Here is a 25,492-nt window from a genome sequence, read left to right on the forward strand (position 1 = left end):
ATGTCTATCCAAACACATATTATAATATTCCTCTTTAATTTCCCCCACTTCCTGCTTTCCCTGTCTTCTCCCTTTCTAGCCTCATATATGACCTCCATCCATGTTTTTTGTACTTTGTTTTTTTAAACCATTAAGGCCAGTTAAGTCTGTCCATCTGTGGATTTGTGTGAGGACATCTACAAGAGCACAAGAAATCTACCTGTTTCTACATCCTCCAAAAAGAATGATTCTCTATCTTATCTTGTCAGTGATAACTATTAATTGTCAATGGTTTCGCTGTAGTATATAAGGTTCAGAGGCAACTTCTCCCATGTATGGCAAAAATTTAAGTGGCTTGGTAATCAAGTTTACTTAGGTATACAACTTATCTCTGATTATTTTTGATAGTGATAGAGACAATTATGAACTCTATAATTAGGTTGTTATAGAAGCCTATTTACCAAGCTTCTGCATTTTATACTTATGTTCTATGGAAATAAATTGCTGAAGATCAAAGAACAAGTAATGCAAATTATAATTACAATAGGGACTGGCTTAGGAAAGTTCCAGTTTTGTAGGTCCTGAGTCCATTTACTCAGCAGTCATTTGAAAGTTTTATATTTCGTGTGTGTCTCAAACCCTCAAACTGATGATGGCAGGAGAGGTTGAGCGGAATAGATGGATCCCTTGTTCTTACTGGCTAACCAGACTAGCCAATCAGAGTGCTCTGGTATCAAAGCCCACAGTCAAGAGCTATAGAGAAGAGATCAAATGTCAGTGTATGAAGTCCCTCTGCAATTACATGTGAACACATATATGTGCAAACTCATATTCATACGTAAACATACTAATGTGAAGTTTTATACATGTACACCTGACACTACTAGTAAAAAAAAATCAATATTCAATTAAATCTCAAGAGTCCTTTGCTTTTGTTGTTAGAAAATTTTATTATTTTTTCATTTTTATAAAAGATTTTTGTTCTCATAATCATCATTTTGTTTTTGTTCTTGGCCTGGATATATTTTACTCAAAACTGAAAATCAGGCCATCTTGTATAAATCTCTCAGGCATTTAGATATCCATTTTCTATAGTCAGATGAGACAGCTTTTAAATCATCGGTTAGATTCCTGAGTCATAGATAATTACTTTTTGTTATAACCAAATACAAAGGTTAGGTTTATTTAGGATTCTTACCATGAGTCTGAATTAGTAGGCATCATACTGTAGTATATTATTCTTTTAGCAGAGGTCTTTAAAAATCACATCTATGAAGTAATCATAATGGTAAATCTCAACTTCATATGCATTGCATCCTTTTATTCTAATGAGCCCTGTGAAAATGAATCATCACTCACATCTGATTTCAAGCGTCTTCAATCACTGTCTCCACACAGGCTTTTCTACCTAAGCATGATCATGATTGAGCTTTTAGCATTTTAATTACACATCTATCTTTCAGATTTTTGTTAGCTAGATTCATTTACAAATGAGGTAAAATGTGGGTTTAAACGCATATGGGTCTCTGTGTATGCATATACTTACACATGTATACACACATGTAAATGTGTGGATGTATAATGTATATATATATAGATAGATAGATAGATAGATAGATAGATAGATAGATATATAGATAGATATATAGATAGATAGATAGATAGATAGATTTAATCTCATGTGTATATGAGTCCATATTTTCCAGTCATTAAATGTTTGATAAATAACCTGAAATCAATAGTCTGAGTGAAAACCCAAAGTGCACAATTGAATGCCATTTGTAACCTTGAGAGTTTTCAGGCATCCTTCTGATTTATGCTTCACATGAGTCGCAGGGCAGGACACAGCCCAAAACTAAAATTGGATTTGTATAAGGAAAGAGGCAAAAGACAGGGAGAGTCAGATCGAAAGAGTGTCTTCTGAATACTGGATTTAAAATAACAGAGGTTTTGGTCAAGATATGTCAAAATATGGCTAATTTTCAGTAAGAAAATTTGGTTTGTAGTAATAAAAAATCTGACTTTATTATGAATGACTTCTATAGTTATCTTTAAAAACTAACCCAAAGAACCAACACTATAGGTACATTTATGTACTTTTGCTTTTTAAATTGAAAGTTGATTCTTCTTTCACACACTACCTTTCAATCAGTTTTCGCTTCCTCTACTCTGTTTTCCCACACAGCTCCCCTCTCTTCCAGATTCTTCCACTTCTGTTTCTCATCAGGAAAGAGCAGGCCTCCAAGAGACAACAACCAAATAGGTCTAACATGATGCAGTAGCGAGGCATACTGGATGTGGACAGAAACAACCAATAGGAGGAGAATCCCAAGAACAGCCAAAAGGGTCAAAGAAGGACCCGCTTCCACTGTTAGGATTCTGCACAAACCACCAACCAAACAGCCATAACAGATACAGAGGACCTGTGCAGAGCCTTTCAGGCCCTGTGTTCCTGTGTTTCTGCTTCAGTGCCTGTGAGCCCATAGGAGGACTTGTCGTCCTGGTGTCCTCCATATCCTCTGATTTCTACATATTTCTTGGCCTTCTTTGGTGGAAATCCTAGATCTCCAATGGAAGGACTGAAAGGAGGTCTCTCTTTCTTTCACTCTCTCTCTCTCTCTCTCTCTCTCTCTCTCTCTCTCTCTCTCTCTCTCTCTCTCTCTCTCTCTCTCTCTCTCTGTCTCTGCAAAATGCATAATGTCTAGTTGTGTATCTGCATACCTGCTACAATCTGTTGACGAAGCCTCTTCTATGATTACGGTACAAGTTATCCATCTATAGCAGAATATCATTAGGGATAATTGTTCCTTCCTTCCTTCCTTCCTTCCTTCCTTCCTTCCTTCCTTCCTTCTTTTATTTTCTTTTTATTTTCTTTGTTGCCAGTCAGGGTTGGTTCTTATGGTACTTATCTAGGTGTCTGGGCTATCTAATTTTATATTCCTGGTCATCCAGGGAATGACTGGCATTTGCTTTCTCTTATGGAGTGGGCCTCTACTTAAGCTGGATATTGGTTGATCACTTCCACAAGTTCTGCTCCACCATTACCCCAGCACATCATGCAGGCTTCTGAAAGGAAACACATTGTGAAAGACACGTAAAAGAATAAATTTACATGTTAATGACATTGAATAGTCATATTCCTCCCCAGAAGAATGAATAAACAGCTAGTTCCTAATAAGGCATATAACTAACCTCATTAAAAATATTTATATCTGTCTGTTACATTAATTTCTTACTGTTCTTGTATTTATAATAGTTTTAGACATTTTTCCTGTTTTTCTGCTCCTCCACCTCCTACCAGATCCTCTCCCTAATACATATATGTCCTATCCTTCTTCCTCTCTCATTAGAATGAAAGGAACCATGTAAAATATCAATGATAAATTAAGATATGATAAAAAGTTGTACATATATGTTCACAAAATAGTAAAGTCATTTCCATATATATATATACATATGAATGTAAATATATCTATGTTTACATATATGAATGAGAGAGATAGAAAGACACAGAGATAAGTGGGGTTATACTATAAAGGGCATGTAATCTATGTCTCCATTTAAAAGAAGCACAGCAAGATGTACTAGATACCTCCACTTGGTTCCCATACACTTAGATGGTGTGAACTCATAGATCTTATCAAACAAAGTAATCTAACATTATTGCTTTTGGTTACCCATCATAATGTGACACATAGGATTTGAAGAAATTAACCTTATATCTTTATATTGCCCTGAATATTTCTTCACATTTTGGTGAGTTTCTCAGTTACTGTTCCATTGCTATGAAGAGACATCATGACCAAGGCAACTCTCATATATGTATACATATATGAGAGTGTGTGTGTGTAAGACATGTAGAAGAATAAATTTACATGTTAATGACATTGAATAGTCATATTCCTCCCCAGAAGAATGAATAAGCAGCTAGTTCCTGACAAGGCATATACCTAACCTCATTAAAAATATTGTTTATATCTGTCTGTTACATTACATAGATATACATATGTATATTCACACATATATATGTTAGTTGGTGGCATGGATATAGTTTCAGAGGTTTAGTCTATAATCACCATGGAGAGGAACAGACAGGAATAATGCTGGATCAATAGCAGAGAGCTTTGCATCCTAATTCACAGGTAGCAAGCAAAGAGACTGGGCACTGCCTCAACATGGACTTTTGAGACCTAAAAAGCCACTCCAGTGGCACATACCTTCCCAAAAGACACATGTAGTTCAAAAGAGTTCATCATCTGGGGACCAGACATGCACATGTTCAAGCCTCTTGGCAGCATTTGCATTGAGACCAGCATAGCTCGTCTTCATACTGCTGGATAGTGTTATACAGGATGCAGGAGGAGGAAGACATGACCAGTCTAACCCATCTCTGGGATCCCTGGGTGCCATACAGACCTGATTAGCTGATGAGATATGTTCAACAGCAGAAAAATATTAGATGAGTACATATGTTGATGAATAAAATTTTTATGACTAAATATAATATCTATATATTCACAGGAATAAATTCATGCCTGGTAGTATAAATTTTACAGTGTCTGGAGAGCTAATAAAACCAAGAGAGGATCTACTACTATTATTTTGCTAGATGGGAATAAGTTATAAAATTTCCTTATAAATACTTATATTAATATAGATAGATTGATACAGCCGTCACCCATTATGAATTTCAAGTTTTCTCTAATAGACAAATTTCATATGTAGTTTGAGCACTCTAGGTCCTGTGTCTGAAGTTTGTGATACACTCATTTGTAAGATCTTCTTTACAAGCTCTGAGAAGCAACCAGGAACAAGAAAAGTACTAAATTATTTGATAAATTAGATGAATTACTGGAATATCCCTGACCAACAACTTAAATGAGTATTTCTTATGCCTGGATTTGTTAGTTAGTCAGTCTTTTCAGGTGAGATTTGTCTATCCAAGTGGAATAATTTCATTTAAACTTTCTATGTATACATGTACACATATATATGTATGTATTTCATGTGTTTTACATATTTAAATAATAATGTGATTCCTTATAACGTAAGCTTCTGAGAAAGGAAAGGAGACAATAGTTTTACCTAGCTGTATGAACCAATCATGGGATGATAACACTTAGGGTACAACTGTAGTAGTCACATGTTTGTAACAAGTAGAACTCTAACCAGACTTAAAGCCCATTTAATAACAAGGGAAAATGCCTAGTATAGGAAACCTACTTAGGGTTTGTGAGGTCGTGGAACTTAAAAGAGAATCCATTACTGTCACTTTAATAAACCAGGATAATTCTTAACTGCAATCTAAGTATTTATCTTCATACCCAAAGATTTGTGTAGGTCCCACCTCACACTCTAGAAAATTTCTTTTTGAAAAAAAAAATTAGATCATCAGAGAAAACAATAGGTGAGAAAGCAGAGAACTTGCTATCATGGAGTGTCCATCTCCAGCTGACATATGTAAAACAGAACACTACACATAATAATCAAGAAATATCACATAACAGGGTGGAGAAGAATTGTAGGTGTTAAAGGAAAGAAGAAGCATGCTGTGAGATGGTAGGTATCTCAGAGAAATGATCCGGAAGCTGCATCCATATGTCAACTCTATGGCTGCCTGAACAGGATGAAAAGAAGAAATGACAACTGAAAGGCATGGTAGCGTGTACGGAAAAAAATCTCACAGGCCTCCAACCGTGAACAAGGGACTTCAGTCAACGAAGGAAAGCTGACACGAGGGAAAATGATCTTACTCAGGGAAGACAGAAGCCCCGCTTGTTACCTGCTACCAAGTAGTTAGCCCTGATTTTCTATACTTACAAACAACACTAACCTAACTGAACACGCTGCGTTTTTATACTTAGGCATAGAAATCTGTATATGTATATATATATACACACATACATGTATATATGTGTGTGTATATACATACCTATATATATATACATATACATGTATATACATATACACATACATGTATGTATATTTATATATATACACATTTGTGTGTATATATTGATATGTATATATTTACATATAAATGTAGACATAAACACATACACATATACACAAACCTGTGTATAATAAAACAATTAAAAATATGACATGATTTCCAAAGGAAGCAATGAAGTTATGAGGTTATATATGGGATTACAAAGAATAAAGGGAAGAAGTAAAATTATGTCATATTTAATTTATATATATATACATGTTATGCATATATGTAAAATTAATTGTAAAATTAAATTTTAAAGACAAACACATACACACAAAACAACAGAAAATTATCTGAAGGATGTTGGGATCATTTAGATTATGGTAATTCTCATTTATATACTAATTATATTAGGAAACTTCTTTGCATATTCTAAAGAGAAACATGACATTTAAGATTACTATTAAAATAATTACAAAATTGACAAGCATATAAGAATTAATTTTAAATCAAATTAAGAGAAAGTATTTTCATATCTGAAATTGTTTTAATTTTGAGTTACTAACTTAGGAATTTTATAAATAATAAGAAATTTTGTTACAATCAAATTCTGATGCTCATCCAGGTTCACTGTCTGCATGTAGTCTGTTGAGGAAGTCATCTGTATAAGAAATTTCCACAGATATAATGCTGCCTTCATAAGCAATCATCTTGATTACGTGTGTGATGAGAGCTGGTGAAGCTCCGGCTTCTTCTTGGAGTGTCTGATAGATGTCCTGTTCAGCTAGATAGAAATTCGGTGAAGTTGGATCTGAGATATTATTAAATATCTGCTGTTTCTCAGGCTGAAAATATCCACCATAAATTCTACTTTATATTTAAGTTTTGGGCTGGTAGTTGTGCCCACCTTCCACTGAAAACCATTATTCAGAAGTCAAGGAGTTTCTAAGTAGCATCTTGTATCTTTTATATTGAAAAATGTTACATTGCACAAAATGGAAAGTTTTTAATTTGAATTCTGGTTCCAGCACTGAGTTATAGGAGCCATTACTGGAGGAGCTCAGGCAATTTATTTTCCACTGGATTAAAAGATGATCAAAGCAAAAGAAGCATCAAACCTCTGAAGTCTAGTATTTTCTAAGCAATTGCAGAGGATGCAGAGCTGTATAAATAACTGGGGAAGATAGGTGGAGGACTACAGAAGGAGCATCCTTTCAGCTATTGATCAAACAGCCTACCATATTTTTTACCTTTGAAAGGGATCCAATAAAAAGTACACCGAGAGGAGAAGTGCATATCCAATTTGGTTCTGTCTACAGATTTACCTTATATTTAAATAAATGATCTTTTTGTCCTGTTCCGCTGAACTTTGACAGTGATCATTGTACTGGCTTTATTTTTTTCTTTAATTTTGAGAATTTCATGCCTATACGCTAAGGAAATGCCATCACACATAACCATTTCCTCCTCCAACTCCTGCCAAGTTCGGCATAACATGCTAACTTGAGAGCTTCTTGTGGTTTTTTGTTTGTTTGTTTGTTTGGATAGTCCACTAAGGTAGGCATTGCCAGTAATATGTGTATGGCTGTAGAGCCATCCACTGGAACACTGGAAGCATACCAATGGCCTTTTCCTTAGGAAGTAATCATCCCCACCCCAGCAGTTATACACTGGGCGCGGGTGGACTGGAGATCCTGGTTACCGTCATTAATTAACAGTACCTGTGGCCACATGCACAAGATCAATACAAGACAAAGCTAAATAATGGTAAAAATGATAGTTATTAGTAATAATAAAAAACTGGGCTAAAATGAATAAAATGGAGCAAATAAGCAAAAAAAAAAAAAAAAAAAAAAAAAAAAAAAAAAAAAAAAACTACAAAGAAAGCAATGGAAGGTTCCTTTTCTGAAAAGATTAATATGATTAACAAACCTACACCAAATTCACCAAGAGAAAGAAAGGAAGGGAAAAGGATAATTAACAAAATTAGAGATGAAAGGTGCATACTTAATGGAGAGAATTCAGAGTATCATAATGACATTTCTATCCCACTAAACTGCAAAGTCTAGAGTTGAGTTTTTTACATGGACGTGAACAACTACCCTGATGGACTTCAACTGGACACGTGTTTGTCTTTACCAGGGGAAGAGATCTCACTTGAGGAAATGTCTCCTGCGGATTGCCTGTGAGCAAGCCAGGAGGGCATTCTGGGCCAACCTACAGGGGGTCAGTGTTAACCTTTTGGACGTGGTCCTGAGTTGTATGAAACAACTCTGAAGAAGCCATGGAGCGCGGACAGTAACCACCATTCCTCCAGATACTTTGCTTCAGGTCCTGAGTGGAGATTCCTGCCTGAAGTTATGTGGCGATTTCCTTCTGAGAGGAAATGCTACCTGAACCCTTTCCTTCCCTAAGCTGCTTTTGGTCAGGGTATTTTCCTCACAGCAGTAAGGAGGAAACTAATATGCCTATCAAACTTAAATCTATAACAAATAATTTAAAGAGCTGTATTATGACACCAACAAGATAGAAGCATTAATTAACACTACAGATAAAAAAGCCCCCTTCCAGTTATATTCAGCAAGTCCAACAAGGAATTCAACCTGACCCTCAAGAAGAAAAATTTAACAAAAGACTGAGGGAGGGGAATCATTCATTAGAGGTCAATCCATCTGATGAACAGTCAGAAAATTCCTCAATAGAAAACTTTCAAATTAAATTCACATAAAATATGACCTATCACTTCAGTTAATCATATTTTAATCAGTTAATGGAATCCACCATATGGATGTCATCATATTGGGGGAAGGATGCAGCTTCCTTCAGAGATGCAGCCCCTGATAGGCTACACATGCTTCAGTCGAGGGTTACAATGCCCATGCGCTTACATGCAGTGGTAACCTAACTCAGTGGATTTACAAAACACACGCGCGGGGTTGGAAACGTGGCTCCCTAACAAAAGGAGGAAGCTCAATTGGCCTAAATCTTGGCTAAATCCAACTAAGCAATGCTGAGCTTCAGATATATGCCTTCCCTATGGAAGAGACTTCAACGGGTTATCCAATACACAGTGGTGCGCCTCGAAGTCATATAAACACGTACAGTATTATATAGACTGAGAGACTTGTGTTTATATATTCAGTGCAATTGAAGAGAAGGAGTTCATGAATTTGAGAGAATGCAGGGTTCCATGGGAGGGATGGGAGGAAAGAATATGAAGAGGGATAAAACACAATTATATTTAATTTCACAAAATAAAAAGACAGTACATTATATGAAACAAGCCTAGATTTTCCTTTCTTAATGAGAGTCAGGATTTTATCACCAGCACCTACACAGCAGCTTTAAACAATCTGTAACTGCTATCCCAGGAGGTAAGATGCCCTCTAGCATCACCAGGTACATTTGTGGTATAAAGACATAAGTGTAGTCAAGTAAATAAAATGCAAAAAAAAAAAAAAAAAGTAACCGAAATTCATAAAATAAGTTGAATTTTCAAAAAGCACATGCATGTATAAAACTGTTAAATAAAAACTTATCTCTTTATTAGTGAAAAATATGATACAAGTAATGCTTAAGTATTGGCTTAGAAGTGAAATTAAATTTGTTGGTCCTATTGGTGACAAAGTGACACTTTGCTCACCTAAAAGCAGACAACAATTACATGTACTTGCTTGTCTATAGATGTTTAGGAGTATAGACGCAAACATGATATTGCTAAGTAGGTTACATAGATTAACAAATATATGTATGATGGTTTGAATGAAAATAGTCCCCATAGACTCCTAGAGAGTAGCATGATTAGGATGCATTGCCTTGTTGGAGGAAGTGTGTCATTGTGGGTAGGCTGTGAGGTTTCAAGCAAGGCCCAATATCATTCTCAATTCCTGCTGCCTGCCATTCTAGATAGAGAACTTCCAGCTACCTCTCCAGCACCATGTCTGCCTTTAAGCCACCTTACTTCTTGGCATGATGATTCTGGCTGAAATCTCTGAACCTGTGAGCCAGCCCCAATTAATGGTTTCCTTTATACGAGTTATTGTGTTCATGGTGCTCTTCGTAGCAATAGACATACAAACTAAGGCAATAAACTTCAAATCTAAATATAAATTTTTAATTCAACTTAATTATATGTATCAATCAAAAATCATGTCACTGTTTTTATGATAAATAGATATTATACATCAGAAACAGAAGTAATATAAAAATGTAATTAATTGTTTTAGGGAAAAAAAACAATGAAATGGTCCTAAGGGCTTGCAAAATAACTATATCTACAATGTGGATTAGTAAAAAAAAAAAATCAATAAATTATCTAACCAAATAAATATCCAGAACATACTTAAGTGTAGGGGAATACATCTAGTATATTCCTGATACAGCATAGAGAAGCAAGTTCACATAGGCAAGGAGTAGGATGGAAGATATCCAAAGAAAAGTCAGAGTATCCAGGGCACAGAACAATACCAGCTGTGCTAACACAACTGGAATCTACTGAAGGCAGCCAGGGTCATTCGATGTCAGTCTTTTTTTTTTTTTGAGGAAAAAAAATCAAATTTATTAAAAGATTTAATTATTTCCTGGGGGTAGAGGGGCTGACAACTAAACCAACACATTAATTATCAAGAACCCTTAGCTAATTGAGTCTTAAGACGGAGCAGGAGCAATTTGGTGCTACGTAGAAGGTGACCACTATAAAAGATGTGTGTGTGGGGCAGTGGTCTGCTCAGGTAACTTAGGCTCAGTCGAGTATTTGGCTTTGAGCCCTGAGCCCCTGCGGGCAATTTCTGCTTGCAGGGGGGCAGAAGGAGCTTGACCATAACTCCTGAGTCTTTGGTTCTTGTTTCAGTCACAACTCCCCCCCCCCCCCATAGAGCAGAAGATGTGTGCTCTATCAGGCAGACAATGACCCAAGCTCCCAGCATTCTAGCTGGGCCCTACACCCAGTCATCTGACCATAAGCTAGACTTGCCACACCCCACACAGTAAAAGGGGCGGTTTGCCCCCTCCTCTTTCTCTTACTCTCTCACTCTTTGTCTCCTCTCTCTCGCTCTCTCTCTCTTTCTCTCTCTCCTTCCTCTCTTTTCTCTTTCTCTTTCTCCTTCTCCTCTCCTTCTCCTTTTCTTCTCTCTACTTGACCAGCTTATTTTCTCTTTCCTACAATAAAATATCTCATTTATACATTGCCTCCTTTTTAACTAATGCTTTGTGAAGCCACAGGTCAGCACCTGGGGGAGGGAGGGGTGGGTCAGGGAGAGAGACCTGGGCCTCAGCCTAGGCCCCACCTGTGGAACAACAGGGGGTACTTTCAAAACTGTCGTGTTGAAACCCTTTCTAGAAATGACAATAGAGACCCAAAAAGAATAGACACATAATGGAAAGCTTGGATGACTGTAAGAACCACAAGTAAAACTTCAGCAGTGGAAGTTTTGTGCAAATTTCAGGATATGTTTGTAGAAATATCAAAAGTTCATACATTAAACTTTATGCACAGAGACATTTACCACTGTAGTTTATCTGTACCTTATAGGCTATTGGCAGACCACACCATCAGTCATTTTGCTGGAGATGAAATTTAGAACCACTATGCTGTGAGAATGTTATTGAATGAAATCATACAAAATGCTTTTCAGATCTACAAATTGTCAAGCTACGTTTGAATTCATGTTACAACTAGGCATCATGGAGTGCTTTTCCAGGGCATATGAAAGTTTTCCCTTCTCCAGAAGCAACAATGATAGTGACAGAAACTATGAAAGAAACTTGCAAGGCTTGGAAAACCAAACAAATATGTGAAGTAATCTTAGCACAAAAGTGTTAACAGCTCTGTAAGATAATTGGATCAATACCCAAACCTGTCTTCCTGTTTTATAGCTTGAAATCAATAGTCTCACTGTTATGAAGTCATTAAAACTAACTAACTACATGTAAGTCATGAGATCCCCATGTCAGGAAAGTTCCAGAATTGCTTACCTCAACATTCCTTGAGATGCTTCCGTTGAGTCATGTAAGGTTGTACCTTACACCATGGTTATACTAGTTGAATATAACAAATGACTTCCTAGAGTGTAAACAGGGACCAGTGAAATGGCTCAGTGACCAGGACACTTTCCTCCATGACTACTGATCTGAAGTTGATACCAGGAAACCACTGGTAGAAGGAGCCCTCTGACTCCTTTAAGTTGTTCTCTCAATTTGCATGCAATTGCACATGCCTTTCAATGCTGCCACTCAAGGTAAATACATAGAGCACAATAATAGCCTGAAAAATATACAAGAGTAAATAAAATGTCCAGTATATGTTAAGTCCCTAACCTCTTTTTTAAGAGTTAATATTAGCCATACTGATTTGTAAAGGTATGGCTATGGGAAGAAAAAAAATGAACCGGCGCTAAGTTTTCGGTCCAGTTTATTTGGCTCACCTTGCATTCTTTCTGGAGAAAAAAATTGTGAAGTGAACAAAATTTACCAAAATCAGGAGAAGAAAGAGAAGGCAACTGGACCTTTGTGAAAGACAGTTAAGATGAGATATAGTTGCATTCTAAAATAAATGTGTGCCACTGAATCTGGGAAGCTGGATGTGGTTGCTGCGGGCCTTGGGTAGGGCCTAGTGGTGAACACGGCTTCCAAACTGCTCTGATAGTAAAACTGCTCAAGTCAGTTGGCGTCCTGGATGCCACAAAGTAGAGGACCCTAGCAAACTAGTGGAACCTCAGAACAGGGCCATGGTTGTGCCGCCTCTCTTTATGGACCGGCTGGCAGCCTGGCACCTCCCGATAGTGCCAGTGGGATGGTTGGCCGCTCCAGAGCTTCTGTTAATTACCCATTGGTTTCGCAGCTATATAAGATGCCTGCTGCTGAGCAACACAGTAGATCTTAACCTTGGTGCTGGTCTCCAGAGTCTGTTTCTTGTGTTTGTAAGTTGGCCTCCCTCATTATTTCTTCCTAGATCCCGGTTCCTGTACCTGGTGCAGCAAACATAGACCTTTGAGATAACTCCCACAAACTGCTGGGTGAGTGGACCTCTCCAAAACTGGGGAATAACCCCTCTCCCAGGCTAAGGAGTCAGCTCCACTTTCTGAGGAGAGTCCTAGAGAGCAGGGAAACTACTCTGTTAAACAGCTTAAAACCCTTTACGTCAAGGTCAGAGATTCCGGACCCTGGCAGGGCAGGCCTGGGAGAAAAACACTTGAGGACAGAGAATCTTCCAGGCCCAGAGGAAAGCATTTGAGGAAAACTTTCTTCCTCACTCCCCACGGCCACCACACCATCTTACTAAGCTGCCTTGGAGGCTCAGTGCTGCAGTCACCTGAGGCCGTCCTAGCAAGTCCGGGGGCCAGAACACAAGGAAGACCTCAACAGCGTTTTCTAAGCAGCCCCCCAAGCTGAACCCTCCTATAGATAAAGGGAATGTTAAGTCCAAGGACAAATCCGTTCTGCAAACCTACCAAGAGGCAAGATGCTCATCTCACAACTTAAAAACAAGGATTTACACTGCGCCGAAGAGCCTCTTGGCTTATGGTGTTGTCTAAGAAGCAAAAGATTCAATTCCACCACAACCCTGGCCTATGTCAGGGAAACGACCCCAGAGGCCCATTGGCTTGCCCTTCCTCTTGTGAATGGCTTGGCCAAACTTGAGTTGGCACTTTGCCCCGTCCCTAGAGGTTTCTCGTGTATGAGAACGCTGAATGTTGGAGTTGCCAGCAATGATAGGGATTGTCTGGTGGCCCAAATATTTTTCCAGTGTTGCTCACACTAGTAGGCCAGGCAATCTCTCCTAACTGGACTTGGGTTCCTCATACCATGGAATCTTAACCAAAGGTCAGAAAGGCAGTCCTAGAAAATGGGTCTGTATTCTTCCTTTGTTACAGATATCTTTGAGTCTATGGCCTGAACACCCAAGATTTGTAAAGCTACCATGAGATACATACTGTTCAGGGTCCCATCCCGCCAATGGAATGCTGCCTGATATGATGAATGGGAGGGGAGAGGGCAGCAACCTCTCTCAGGGGCTAGTCTTCCCCTAGCCTCAGAAGCCCTTTAGGGATCCTGGCACTCTTCTGCCACCAAGCGGCATGCTGGCATCTGCCTAGTCCTTCAATCAGGTCTTTGGTCCCAGGCAGACAGATAAATGGGAAAAACAGTTCTCGGGAAAAACAAATGCATAAACAGATTCAGGATACAGTGTCCTGGAACCAATGCATCCAATATGTAGCTGATGCTTTCCTTTTACTACTCACAATGCCTCCTAGGGCTTCATCTGTGCCTCCACTGAGTGATCTCTTGCTGTTGGCAGACACAAGCCAGTTAATGCCTCAGTAACTAACGTACCACCTAGCTGCGAAGGGTAATTGCTCAGAGTTCCATGACATCCTCCAATGAAATACTGTGGAAGTACCACGCTGTTAAAACTCACATGTACACTCCTTGTTTCCTCCTCTGGTGTGGGGGCCTCCTGGTTGCCTGTGAGTACTTCTCCCTCTCTGTGTCCTACTTCTCATTCCCTCAGGTCCTCCTATTTGCATCTGAGGAGATGGCATTTTTTGCACCAAGAGAGAGAGACCTTTGTTCTCTTGCTTGTGGAGACTGAACTTGTCCTCTCCATGGGGTCTGCAGGGGACTCTGCCTCTGCTCTTGTTCAGACCCACCACCTGCCAGAAGACTTCAGGGACAAAACTCAACAATGGCAATGACATCAATGACAGAAAGTCTAGAGTTGCTCCAGTGCCAGATGAGCTCTCTGGCCTGAACAGTGTTACAGAATAGGACAGCCCTAGATCTTATAACTGCTGAACTTAAGGGAACTTGCATTGTAATGGGGGAGGAATTTTTTTTTTTATTAATGAGTCGAATGTTGTTGAATTCAATGTAAACGCCCTGAAAACCCTGCACCCAAAATTGCTTACCTGGTACCAACAATTGAAGCCATTTTCTGGGTTCCAAAGCCCTATCCTTAACCTGCTTGTTACCTGTGTTCACTATGTGCTTGCTCTGTGGTGTATCATGATATTTGCCCCCTGCCTACTCCGGTTGGTACAGTAACAGGTCTCCACCATAGTTGATGTAACAATGGACAGGTTTATAACACAATATAAGGCTGTAAATTACACCCTAGATATCTATGATGACACAACTCCTCTTTAAAAGATAAGAACGGGGAGATGTGGGTGCTGTGGCCCTTGTGTGGCCCCTGTGTGGATGGTGAGGGAGGCATCCATCCCACTCGGATTGTGCAAATGCCCGTGTTCACTGGCATACCACGTGACCCAAACTAAAGAATCACAGCAAACTAGTGCATCCTCAGAATGGGTCCAGCCCTTGGAAGACTGATCAAGATTGCATATATTCTGGCACTCATAGAACTTAAAATAATAAAAGCTTGTTTGTCCCAGAGCTAGTAGACTGCTCAATTAGCATCTATAAAGTTGAGTCTCCTACTCTGCATAATTCAGAAATGATGATGAATGCGTTAAGCACAACATATAAGAAGGTGGAGACAAAAGGATCTGAGATCCTCGGCCATCTTCAGCTGCAAATTAAACACTAGGCTAGTTTGACATTGTATCAAAAGGTAAAAGCAGGGGCTTGCTTCTTCGCTCCTGAGAACCTTGAGATGCAGAATCCCCTTTGGGATTCTGTTTTATTAAATTTATTTTCAAATGCATTCTACTGTCTCACTTCCTTTGAACTTTATTTACGTAGGGATAATCAAGAATCAAGGGTCAATCATTTAACAATGTGCCAGTGTGTACGTTTCAGCTTCATTTATATCTACTTTTAATTCCCCCTCCCTCTCCCTGTTTCTCTCTCTCTTCTTATCTATCCATCTCTCCCTACTCTGTCCCTCTTTCTCCCTTCCTTTCTTCCTCTCTGCTCTCTTTTCAATCATCATTTTGTGTTTTTTATATTCATTTTTTAAGCCTGTACACTTTTTAAAATGACTTTCACATCATTTGTGATGAAGTTATTCGATGTTGCCTGAAGGACTGTGGAATTGACAAGATAGTCACAAAGAATAAACACAGCAACAAAAATCCTTTGTATCCATTTACTTATTTTCTTCAAAATATCCCCATATTCTTGATTTGTAGTCATAATCTATTAATTTCACATTATAGATCTCTGTTAACAGAAAATACACAGTGTTGTTCCACAGGTCACTTACGGATTTAAAAAAATATTCTATGCATATTCATTTTTCCCTATAGCTGTTAAGATAAACCCCAGGGTAGTGAGTACCTTGAACGTGTGTGAACTCATGTTAACCCTGAGGGTGCTATGCAGGCATTCGGACTGCAGAATGTAAAGCTGGAGCAAATGTCATAACTCAAAACTTATTCCTAAAGCAATGTTTCTATGACACATACACCTACCTAGCCGACTCACGGATCATTTTCTCAATAGTTTATTTTAAATTAGAGACCAATACAGTACAGGACCAATACAGAGATCTCAACAAGCTAAGGAGTATGATACAAACTAGAATGGGGAGGGAAAACTGAGCCGAGTGTCATTATGCTCTCATCACAGGCAGGGAGAACTAGTGATTCCTTAGAATGGAAAAGTCTTTTTAGATTAATTCTGTCAAGACCATTATGAATATATTTAATAATTTCTTGGTTCAGTCACAACTAAACATTTCTTCTTTAATTTACTCATGCTTATGATGACAACTACTAGTATCTCTAGGGATTTATTCATTCAGAAAATAACTGCTTTGATTAAAAAATAACTCATTTTTTTAATTACTAAATTGGAAAATTAATGATCAAGTGGCTAACATCAGGGCAAGTAATATCAATAAAATAAGTTATTGCGAGGTGTGAAGTTAGGAATTGTTCTGTGATTATTTCGATTGTATTAAATTAATTAATAAAAATCTCATATGTTATCAGAAAAAAAAGATGCAGTGTACCAGTTAACAGACTGGAAACTTTCACAACAAATTAAACAATAGCTACATGGGAGACTGTGGCCCTGTCCACCTAGCAGAATTCTGGCATAGGACAAGGTGGTGATCAGATGTTTTTGGAAGGGGAGAAGGAGGGAATAAGATCCCAATATGATATGGGTTTAGACATCAAAGATGGAGGACACTCACTAAACTTACAAATGAATTATTAATTTTAATGGACACATAAAACAAAAATTGTTCATTTTAAAACACCAGGATGGTGTGAGATTTCTTTTTTGCATGTATATATTCAAGTTAGGTTTAATTTATCTGTCTGCTACCATATTTATGACTTCTTCACTTTGTATCTGAGAAAGTGATTTCTTGAATCTTTTGAAATGATCAATAAGAGCAATCAAGAACCACATCTAAAGTTGACCTGTCCTGTTCATATGTACATATCAGGCATGTTTATGCATGCATATTAAGAAAGAGAAAGAGGGAGAGAGAGAAAGAGAGAAAGAGAGAGAGAGAGAGAGAGAGAGAGAGAGAGAGGAGAATGAATAAATAAACTATTATAAAACTGAACATATCAAGAGATTTCTCAAATGAAGTAAGGGAAATATTTAAAAACTCATCAAAGTTAGAACATGAAGCAAAAATATGCACTCAGCTAACATACTCAATATATGTTTAAGATTCTGCTATGCGTTGTATCATCAGTATCCAGTAACCAAAAATTCTTTTTCTCCTACTTTCCTAGACTAATAACACACAAGATACAGACTATAAATTAGTTAAATAAATAGAAAATTGAACTATTGTCACTACTTATGAATAAGATATATCAGATTTTATGGCTTAGCAAGTGTAAGAATATATCAGTGTTTAACTGGCTAGACATTTATTTGTTTGCTTCATTGATGCTTTTTAAAATTTCATTTTAATTTCTGCCTTTAACTCATTTGTATTAAAATTTTTCTTCCAGTGTAATTTATACAGTGAAGAATATTTTTATTAAATCTTTATATTACTTGCAGGTGGTTACTTCTGAATATTTATAAGAAGGTCTAGCTAGGCAGGTATTATATGTCTAATAAGAATATATTAGTTTTGAGGCCTTTGTGTGTTTCAACAAAATGACCACACAGGGGAGCTCTAACCCTACAAAAAGCAAGTTCACCTGTTAGAAATTTGTGGGATGTGTGTGTGTTAATACGTAAATATATACACTTTTTTCATTTTTTCACAACATAACTCAAACATCATTTTAGCCATTTAAAAATAATTCCAATTAAAATATTTTTTCCAGGAGGCTTTCCGCCCAATCATTATATGAGTCACATTCAAAATCATATCTAGCAAAAGGCATTTTTTTCTTCCTTGCCAACTAACGAGTGTCATATTCTATATTAGCATGAAATTGGATTTCAATGGCAAGAGATTTTACTTCAAAGCAATTGTGTTTAATGAAAATGACTGCAGATTCAAGTGGCAGTGATCACACACTGCAGTGAAGATGAAAGGCAGGCTCTCGAAGGCTGTGAAGATGAAAGTGTCTCAAAGTGTTGGGCAAGTCTGTCACAATCCGCAGCTAATTGCTTTGGTCAGAATTACACTTTTACCTCTCTGCCCTCGATGACATTTATCTTTCATTAATTCCGGGCTGTTTAGTAGGCTTAACTGAAGGGATGGCTTATTTTTACTTGCCTCATTATAAAAATAAAAGAAGCTTGGAATCATCATTTTATACTTAAATATTAGTTTGCCATATATGGAATCATCATTTTATAGTTTGTTTTGTCATATATTAAAAAAATATTTTGTTTTTATATTGAGAATATAAAACAATTACAAACTTCCCCTTTTGATTTGTCCCATTATTTCATTTTAATATACCCTCTGTGATCTCTCACTCAAATTATAGTTATTAATGAACATTTTCACTTTATTGAATAGTTGTAAATTATTTTAGAAATAAGGATAAACAAAATATTCTTTTTAATTTCATTTTATTAAACATAGATCTGTTTCTTACCAAATGCATCCGGATTATGCTTTCCCCTCCTTCTATTGCCCCAAGTTCTTCACCAACCTCCCCCCTCATCTGGAAGCACTCCTGTTCTGAAACATTAGAAAAGAACAGATTTCAAAGAGGTAAAGATAAAACATAACAAAATAAAGTATAATGAAACAAAACAAATACTGTCCCATTGAATTTATACAAGATAAACCAACAGGTGGGAAGGAGCCCAGGAGCAGGCACAGAAACACTCTACCCTAGATTATGCCCATGAAAAGGTCTAAAGATTCTCTTCAAATAAAAATAATAAATATCACAACAAATCAATAAACTATTGAACTAGCTTTTAAAGTCTCTGAAATTTTTACTAAAGACATGCAGCAAATATGGAAATATTTATTATGATTAAATCTAATAAGTATTCATGAGAACAGTGAAAATGTCTGTGGTTTGTGGGTCATAGATTATCCCTTGTAACAATATTAGCAAGACTAGAATTTTTTTCTAGGCTGCATGTGAGTCTTTTAACTCAAGGGTTGAAGATTCACACTAGGAAAACCAAAGTCACTCCTCAAAGCCTTAGGCTTCATGCTTCAAAAAGTAACACCAGGTGAGTATAGCCAATCAGAAGAAAGAGAAGGGATTCAAAGAATAAGTTAGGTTGGCCAGAGATAAGAAATAAAAGAAGAAAAAACAATAAATAATAATAATAAAATGTGGGATCATTATCTAACGTTGGTGTAACTGTGTTTTTCCACAACAGAAAACACATACATAGTTCATTCAAAGAGAAGCCACTGTACTTAGAAAAACACTTACAGAGTACATGCTCTAAAGATATCATTTAAAAAACTATTGTAAATTAAATCACTGTATTGAATAAACCCAGACATGGACATATATAGATCTGTACAGAACAATGTTTTAGAAAAGTTTACATATTAAAGAGAATAGTTTATTTTTGAACAATGAGAACTTTGTATTTGAATAATAATTGAAATAGATCAAAATGAGAAGAGACAGTTAACCCTCTGATTGAGATTATACCCGAGTAGGACAGACAATAAAGTGAGAAAAATAATTAGATCTTAGCAGAAATGAAAAGCCTTAATTGTTCTAGCAGGTGCCTTATGAGGGAACCTAGGGGAGAGAATCGCAGAAAATAGAAAAATTATGTATGGCTGAAAATCTCTTGTATGTAATCAGTATGAAAAAAATAATCATCTGTTAAGCATAATGGACAATGGATCATATACAGTCACAGAGCTCCACATTTAGATTTTATTAAACATTAAAATATACAAAGGCAAAAACAAATAGAACACCTTTAGTGAAGCACAGGAAAGAATGACTTGTCATATAGGGAAATGTATGACTCAGCACTGAATTCTCATCAAAATATGAATACGTGAAGATACTCATATGATATATTCAAGATTGTTGAATGAAATAAGTAAATAAATCAATATTGTTATCCAGTATTCCCACTCCACAAAGTTGTATATATAAAAGCATGGCCTATTAGACCTATAAAAATATGAAGAGAAGATCTAATGCTGACACATCAAACAATTGAAGAGAACAATGCATATGTACAATATTCATCCCTTTCATTGGTTCTGTGACCAAAATATCTGACAAACAACTTGAAAGATCAAGTATTTTATTCTCATACCATTATTATAGGATTCAGTCCATATTTCTTTTGATTATTTATTTGGTCTTGAAGTACTTTGGTCTCTGAGAGGGTACTTCTTCTCCCAAGCGCCACCCTCTGCGGAGGATCAAACATTCAAAGCATGTTTCATTTCATCTTCAGACAACAAAATCATATCCTCACTTCCAGAAGTTCATATCCATCTGTCTTATAATGAAATAAATTCACTACTCAAGACTCTGTGTAGGTGCAAAACTTTTGCATTGCTCATAAGTCTGACCTTGAAAATTCTTCTGAAATCTAAATCAAACTTTAACTGCAAGTCCACATATGCATATATATATGTATATGCATATACATATATATATATAATGATATATACTATCAATATATCTTCAAAGGGAGGAAATGTAGGAATTCGCTATCAACAACTTCATTGTTATCTTCAACAAGAACATCTGAATTCTCAAAACGCATTCTGTAATTCAATGAAGAGACTATAGAGTTCATGATATGAAGTCAAAGGATCTTGGGTGCATTCCTGTTGCACATGTGATTAATTACACAACCCCCCCTTGCCCCTCTCATGTGCTGTATTCTCTCATTGCCTGTGGCTTTCCTGAACAAATCCTGGTGTCTTCAGTGCATTTAGACTTTAGTCTTTCAACGTTTTAAAATTTTAATTATATATGAATTATCCAGAATTGGAAAATGTTCAGAAATAATATTGTTAATTTGACTAAGATCAAGGAACATTTTAAAATAATACAAAATTATGGGATGTGAGCAATTTTTTGGTTTTAGTTTCTTTTTTCCATTATTGAAAATAGGGTTTTATTTTTTATGGTCTGTAAGTTGTATCATGGGTATTCTCAGCTTCTGGGCCAAATATGATAGTGTGCTTTTGGGTCTGAGTTACCTCACTCAGGATGACATTTCCTAGTTCCATACATTGGACTACAAACTTCATAAAGTCATCATAAAGTCATTGTTTTTAATAGCTGTATAGTATTGCATTGTGTAAATATAGCACATTTTCTGTATCCAATTTTTTATTGAGGGACATCTGGGTTGTTTTCAGTTTCTAACTATTATAAATATTATAATAAATAATATTATAAATTAATATTGTAAATATGTTTATTTATTATAAATAAACATAGTGGAGTATGTGTTATTGTTATATTTTAGAGCATCTTCGGGGTATATGTCAAGTAGTGGTATAGCTAAGTCTTTAGGTAAAACTATTCAGTTTAAGTCCATGGCTTCCTCTAGCAGCAGACTGCCTCATCTGGCACTAAAGATGAGGGAGGCCCTTGGTCTTGTGGAGGCTTGATGCCTCAGAGAAGGGGAATGCTAGAGGGGTGAAGCAGGAGTGGGTGGGTGGGGAGCACCCTATTAGAGGCAAAAGGGGGGCAAGTGATGGGGAGTTTGAGGAGGAAGAATAGGAAGGTGGATAACAATCAAAATGTAAACAAATAAAATTAATAATAAGAAAGTAAAAGGGTTTCCTTCTCACAATTTCTCTAACATCCTCACCACTTCCCCTCCAATCCTTTCTCTTGATAGAAAATGATTGGGCATCCATAGAATATTATTAAACAAAATCAAAGCAAGAAGAAACATTCTTATTTTTTCGTTTTACAGGGATTAATAGACATCTTAAAAAAATTGAAGTGGTTATGGTTCTTTATCTTATGTGAGAGAGTTGGACCTCGTATATGGGGAAAAAATCAACATGATTGTCCCCATGAAAAAGGTAACAGTCATATTCATAGATTATTTCCAAGATAAAGTTGGAAGTTACACAAAGTCGTAAAACTAAACATTATTACGTCAGGACAGAAACAGTGCAGTACCTTTAATACTAGCCTCTAATGTGTCTAAGGATTGCTGCTGTCACTCTGACTTTTGGTAATGTTTCTCCTGTGCCCAGCAGTGACAGAATTCTACAAGGCTTTCCAGGGATGTGTTGTCTTCTTGATGCAAACCCCTAACATGCTATTCTCTTTTTGGGCTTGAATCTGAACTCTCAGCCACCTTTCATTTTATTTTCCATGCTTTAGCCTATTAGACAAATAGGACCAATACAAGCTTGTCATATTGATTCCTTCTGTTCGTAATAATGGGACTTTATGCTTTGGAACTTTTCTAAGTTGACCTCAAAAGGGAAATTAAGAGATAATTTTCATATAATTATATTTGAAAACTTCATTTTAGCTTTGAAAAGAACATAATAAGATAAGGCTAAATACAATTAGTAAAAAATATCCTAAAATAAAATTTGAAGTTTACTGAAGTGCTTACTTATATACACCATTTGTGTTACATGTTATCAGTACAAAACTGCTCAAAATAGTAGCTAATTTTTAAATTTCTTATTACAAGCCACCAGTGTCATGAATAAAAGTCCACTTTTACAATTTCTTTTTCTAAAGCTTGTATTCCTCCATACGTGTTCATAGTAGCCTCAAAATATGTGTGAAACATGAAATTTCTTGTTGGAATTTTATACAATCTTACAAACACTGAATGTGCTTAGTATAACTAACTTGAAACATAAAAATCGTGAAGCACATATCTAATACTACTAAGTAAATTATTTTCACACAGAAATAGAGCAAAATTTTAAAATGTGCGAAATTTTACTTATCTAATTTTAATTAATTGAACATAAACCAGGCACAGCAAACATCAGGGATGGCAGAGACTATCTATAATTTGAACATTCCTGTTTTGGGAGAAGAAAGATTAAGAGTTAAAAGTCGTCATTGGGGAAATGATGAACTCAAGGGTGCTCTGAGATGCACAAGATGCCCCGCTTTGAACAGAATAGATAAATGTAAACAGCAAACATGAAAATGAAATTTGAGTTATGGAATTATCAAACTTTAGTAAGAACACTATTCACAGTAAGAAATATCATTTTTGGTAACCTTCAATGATCACTTAGGTTGGTATATATTTTCAGTCTTATGTATACTGATTAGCTATATTGAACTGATGGAAGAATGTCTATCAACACTGTTTACAAACAGTGAGGAATTAAATTGTACATTAAACTCTTATTACCTTCAGGAATGAATAACTGCTATAAGAATTGCCTTCGGTTCCATAGTTTAATGAGTCTAGTAGGACAGTTGTCTGTGTGTAGGCTTATAGTTCCAATGAGGAAAAAATGATGTTTTGTAATTAAATTTTATATTTTGAAATCGTAATAGTGTTGGTTGAAGTATTATCAAATTCTAATTTGCAAAACAAAAGCCCCTCAAAAGTGAATTTCTAAATTCAAGAGAATGATGAGCTATTTAAGAAGTAACTTAATCTTTATCTTGACAGCTCTAATGCTAATGAAAAATTATGTATAAGAAACATGTTTTTAAAATATTTCTCTGTTGTTCTCATTAAAATTAAAAATGTCTTCCTGAGAGATGCACATATTTTTCCTGAGTCTGACTAGGGCATCTGCACTCAGGATAAAAATTATTCCGTTCCACTCTTCTTTGTGAAATTAAATAAGTTTTTAAAGAATGGTTCTGTAGGTACCACAAGCCCTATTCTCGTGTGAGGCCACTGAACACTTGCTCTTCTAACGTACATAATGCATCAAGGAAACATTTTACCTATACCATCCTGCGAGTCATGGACTCCTGCTCTCACAATGACAGAAAATCACTGGAACAAAAATGCTTACCATCCCACAAGAGCTTCAGAGAATGCGTTTACTGTGGACCAATATATCCATTATCTGATAACCTAGGGATGTAAAAGAGAGATGAAGTGAGGCAGCAGCAGCCCTTAGGCTAACTGGTCGGCTCCCTTTCCAACTGACATGGAATCTGTTATATCAGAACAGGACAAAAATGGGATTTTATCTCTGGTATTCACACATCACGTAGTATTTTCATAAAGTCTTTCTTTGTAAGACTGTATTTGAAATGTATTTTTTTACTCATTCATAAAGGAGGAATTCAAAAGTACATTTAAAAAGTAATTACTGATTTAGTATAAAATGTTAGTTACATGCTGATTTTTTGACTGTATATGTTATGTGTTCTAAGTAATATTTTCCGAACATGATGTCAAAGTTCAATGACAATGTTACCATAAAAATTTTATGAAACAAGAATAGTTTGAACTTGGCTAAGGGCACATTAGAAAAATTCAGAGGGGGATTTAGGTAAAACTTCCATCTTGGAAAGCTTGAAAGGTGAAATATGAACTATGATATCCCCAATAGAATTTGCTTATTGATAGGTGTATATAGCGCTCATGAAATCTACTCAGTGGAAATGTGAGAATAAATGTGTTTGTGTGAATGTGCATGTGTGCAGGTATGTATGTGTTTGTTTGTGTCTGTGTGTATGAGTGTGTGTATGTGTGTGTCTTTATGTGTGTGTATATGTGTTTATGTATGTGTGTGTAAGTGTGTATATGTGTGTATGTGTGCATGTGTGTATATGTGCTGTGTGCCTGTGTATATGTGTGCATATGTGTGTGTATATGTGTGTATGTGTGTGTGCATGTGTATGTGTGTGTGTTTATGTATGTGTGTGTTTATGCATGAGTATGTGTTTGTGTATCTGTGTGTATGTGTACATGTGTGTGTATGTCTGTGTGGCTGTGTGTATTTCATATTGGCCGCTTGAAATGATATTTACCTTTAAAGCCAGTTATCTCAGATCTGAACACAAACAAAAATCTACCTATATATACTGTTTTGAGATATTTACAACCAAAATGATAATTATAGTATTTAATATTTGTAGATACTTTAAAAAATAAAATATTATAATAATTAAAATATTAAAGTGAAGTATAGTCAAAATATAATAATGAATTTGAATATGAACTATATAGTTAATTAAAAGGTTCTGCTTCATTGAATAAGACAAAAATGAGACATAGATGCTAAGGTCTTGTATGATTCCAAGAATAGAGATTGAGTTTTCAGGAAAGAAATGGTTGTTATGAGGTATAAGAACCCCAGATCCACAGCTTCTT

The 25,492-nt window shown here is 36.2% G+C and overlaps 1 long non-coding RNA gene across 2 annotated transcripts in view; it reads right to left on the reverse strand.

The window, feature by feature from the left end:
- Positions 1-14,919, reverse strand: part of LOC116084732 — a 17,455-nt gene extending 2,536 nt beyond the window's left edge. The window contains exons 1-4 of one of the 2 annotated variants that reach the window (XR_004116244.1): positions 14,821-14,919; positions 11,888-12,176; positions 2,701-3,045; positions 1,178-1,248 (exon numbers count right to left, since the gene is read on the reverse strand). This is a non-coding gene — a long non-coding RNA (uncharacterized LOC116084732). Of the gene's footprint in view, positions 1-1,177; positions 1,249-2,171; positions 2,271-2,700; positions 3,046-11,887; positions 12,177-14,820 lie in introns of those variants that run through there. The other variant, XR_004116245.1, reaches the window with a different exon arrangement.
- Positions 14,920-25,492: the final 10,573 nt, after the last annotated feature.

Source organism: Mastomys coucha, unplaced genomic scaffold (genome assembly GCF_008632895.1).
Source record: "Mastomys coucha isolate ucsf_1 unplaced genomic scaffold, UCSF_Mcou_1 pScaffold9, whole genome shotgun sequence".
NCBI classification, from domain to species: domain Eukaryota; kingdom Metazoa; phylum Chordata; class Mammalia; order Rodentia; family Muridae; genus Mastomys; species Mastomys coucha.